We start from the raw sequence: 4198 nt of genomic DNA, 5'->3' as shown, positions 1-4198 counted from the left end.
GTGCCCCCCCCACTCCACTCCACTCCACCCCCCACCCCCAACCGGCAGATTGGCCGCCCACCTAGAGCCAGGGTCTGCTCTGAGGTTTCTGCCTTCTAAAAGGCAGTTTTTCCTCGCCAGTGTCACCAAGTGCTTGCTGATGGGGAAATGAGTTTGGTCTATGAGTTTGGTCTAGACCTGCTCTAACTGGAAAGTGTCATGAGATAACTTTTGTTGTGAATTGGCGCTATATAAATAAAACTGAATTAAATTGAATTAAAGCCTCGGATGACAAAATCTTGAGATATTGTGACCCATTAACTCAATCGCAAAATGCAGTTAAGATAACAAAGAGCTACAGTACATTTTTGGTATAGAGGTTGTGAAATGGAAAGAGTCGCCTAGGTCACTAGGTCATCTGTGCTCTGGCAATGCTTAAAGTTCCATCAACACTCACTGCAGTTACATGTGTAAAACAGAAGCAGTGTAAAAAGCACTTCTTTTCTGTCAAATTTCATACAAAGTACAGGTTGTACCCTAACTGTGAAGGCAACTGTATTTATTAGAATAGGAGCATATCTGTACCTTCGGGCATTCACGAGATGGATGACTGAAAAGCACAGCTGTAACGTTTTCTGTGCGGACTTGCTGTTGACGCTGTTAGACTTTTTGTCAAAGAACCAGATATTTTCTACCACAGTTCTTATTCTTAGATGATTTACCCAGTTAAACTGCTGGAGAAGTGTTAAATACTAGTATTTAAAAAGAAATCTCAAATGTCACATGTGAAATGTCCTAAAAGCACGAGTGCTTCTGAATGTTTCCCATCTGAAGCTTCTGAAAACCACGCGTCACCGAGTGATGCACGTGATAAACCACGTGTTTGTTTCATGTGACTTATCACATGTGAAGAACTGATTCACATGCATTAGGTGGCATGCACATTTCTTCCTCCTATTTATGTATGCGCTCTTTAACTGTCTTTATCTTTTAAGCCTTTAAGTAACTTCTTCATTCTCTTCTTCTTAATCTTCATTCACGGTTAGTGGCTCCACACAGTTATTTCTTTTCAGCAGTAAAATTTATCACAGGGCATAACTTTCATAATTGCTGTGTACTAGTGGAATTTTGTAATCTTGAAGGCTGGTGAGCACCATGATCAGATTGTTTGTTGCCATGGTAATATTGTACTTATGATATCTTTGAACAAGTCTGTCAGCAGAAGAAGAACATATCGTCTCACACACTAGGCTTTACTTGACTCTACTGGATGAGTAAAACAACAGCTGGGCTAAAAACCTTCTTTCCTAACGATCCAGTTTTCTTGACATTATAACACTTGGTAGACTTCAACAGAATTCACTCAGAAATACAGTATTGTTTTACAACAAGTATAACTTTCAAATTCTCTATGCGCTCAGCTCCAGTACAGATTGACTGAGATGGCTGCTTCTACATATGAATTCTATTGACATTTCTCATCTTCTCCCATATGCATCTCTCATCCTTTTTGGTGTGCTGATCCAGTGAGTTTGAGAGAAAGAGACAATTCTTTCTCTCTCTCTCTCTCTCTTTTTTTTTTAATGCTTTGGACACCACAACTGAACTGCCATCTGGTTCTATTGTATTTAAGAGAAGGCAGATATCTCTGCAGCTCACATCAAAACAACCTGGATGGATAAATAGCACTACAGGTGAGAGGAAAAATAAATATCTTTGATTTTTTTTTTAGTGAACTGGCTCTTAAATCGAACTAAGCTGCTAGTGTGAGAAATGATGAGGTATTTGCAGATGTAAGTCATTCCTGAATAAAGGCTGTACCCGTACTGCAAATATGCCACTTTTTTTCTGGGTCTGGTTATTAATATTCCAGGTTTAGCAATTGTAATATCACCCAGGGTGGCTGATCTGACTCTTTTTAAAAAAAAAACAAACAAAAAAAACAAAAACACTGGAACAAAGAAATATTCCCCTTAACAATGGGAAAGGTATTTACTCATCTCTTCATTTCAATTAGCCCAACTGTTGAATGGAAAATGAGTACACAGGTGATTTATAAGGTACTAGTCCTTTTGAATACACACATGAACAACTCACAAACACACTACATCACTAGCAAAAATCCTTTTTGAATCCCAGTGTTCAACTATAAACTGGGTTAGTGTGTTCAGATAGATGAAGGGTATTGATCAAATGTGGGCTGCGTGTTGGTACGTGTGTTCTGATTATGTGTGTGTTCCCGTGTGGCAGCTGATAAGCCTGTGGTAGAGGTACAGCTACCAGATCTAAGCTGCACTGCACCACAGACACACACACACCCTGTACTGTGCACAGACACACATACAGGCAAACAGGATGAATAAAGTGGGTTAACTGATCAGAAAACTATTTGGTAATTGAAAAAAAGAAATCCGTTTGTGAGCTGTAAAGTGATAGTTTCATGTATATTTTAACCATCGCTGCTGTATGTAAGCCGATGCAGTATTTGTCAAGCCGGACTGGAAATCAACCCCAAATGTGTCCAGAGTGACACGCATTTGTTTCAGGCAGTGGAGTAATAACAGTTTATCAGTGTGAGTTTATCAGGCTTTTATCTCCTCCAGGATTTAGCTTCTGAGCTATTGCAGCCTGTTAGTTCATACCTGAAGGGTGAACAATGAACTGAAATTGATGGGTTAGCAAAGCATGCTGAGCCTAAAGCCAGAGGTTTCAGTGTCATGAAGGAGGCTCTTTTTTAACCTCACCATGGTAACTTACGGTACACATCTGACCTGGTCCGAAGGAGATTATGTTCAGAGTGTAGGATTAAAATGGCTATAAACAGCTCTGCCCTTTCACTAATTCCTTTCCTGACGATATTTTCTATGAGTCCTAAGAGGCAAACAAATCCCTTTAGGCGCAGCCAAGAAAAAAGTCCAATAGATGAGCAAAGACCAGGAAAACAAAGATCCAAAATTACTGTGGAGAAACGCTGAGAAAGGACTGGTATGCATGGCAAATGGCTATAAAGACTACCTGGCAATGAATGACAGGAGCACACACACTAAACACACACTGACACACATTTTAGTGGCCCTGCAGGTATATTACATACTTTCCTGTGATACTATAACAAGAGTCAGCAGAGACCAATCAGGGTGAGGCAGATGAACAGGTAAGAAAACACAAAGTCAGTATAGGCACTGACACAAGAAGAGAGTATGCTTCCAAAATAAAACAGGAAGCAGATTACACACAAACTCCTTTTTCAACTCTGACACAAAATGGGTCGTCAGGGCCTCACATTTACGTTCATAAAGTTTTGGTTGCTGTAGTCATTTATCCTGTTCATACCTGCCATTATAAGATCCCTTAATCCCGCACTTTCATTGGAGGTGATGGGGGACAAAATCCACAGCCTCCGTCCTGTGGAAATTTACTTTCCAGTTATATAAGACTAATCTGAAGCTTCAGGAGCCTAAGCTGATCAGATCAGTTAGGTGCCACAGTTCAGTACGAAAACACTGTCTGTGGAACAACAAAGAGGCAATTTTGTACTCATATGTTTGTAACTTTGGATGATAGCATATGGATTTGACTCAAGCAGGGTAACAATGTATGAGTCAAGCCTGATCTTAGCCCCACAATTCTAGAATCATGTAAAATGGAATAGCAAACAAGCAAAGCACATTCCAGTGTTCATACTGCAATGTGTATTTTGTTTTAAAACAGACTTAGAAATGTGAACTGAGCCTTTGAATATTTGTTTCCTTTATGAAAGTGTATCCGTTCTGAATGTGTGTATATTAGAACTACTGAGAAAACTGAGTTCATCAATTATTGAGTGTCACAAAATAGAGGTGTGCTTCAGTGAGAGTGTTTTGGAAGATTCATGAATACAACAAGTTGTACTTCTAGTTTAACTTTTGATACACTCACTAAGAGTCATTCTGAGATTTTTGATAAATACAGGCCCTGATCTAATCATCTTTGTGACAGTTGTAACAGTGTGCCAGTGGGAGCGCCAGGCAGCGGCGTACAAAAATGAACCGGTAGAAGTTTTAATGGAAAAGATTTAACATGATTAAATCTCAAAAAACATTAAAAAACATGCGTACACAAGTGGTAAGTGGTCTTCTCGATCTTATCTCCAGAATGGTGTTAACATATGCTGACTTATCAGTTCCATGTTGTTCTCATTTTTTTTCTCTGGGTATCCATTTGGGAAGCATTTGCCATG

Source organism: Scatophagus argus, chromosome 7 (genome assembly GCF_020382885.2).
Source record: "Scatophagus argus isolate fScaArg1 chromosome 7, fScaArg1.pri, whole genome shotgun sequence".
In the NCBI taxonomy this organism is placed as follows: Eukaryota; Metazoa; Chordata; class Actinopteri; family Scatophagidae; genus Scatophagus; species Scatophagus argus.
This window is presented reverse-complemented; position numbering follows the sequence as displayed.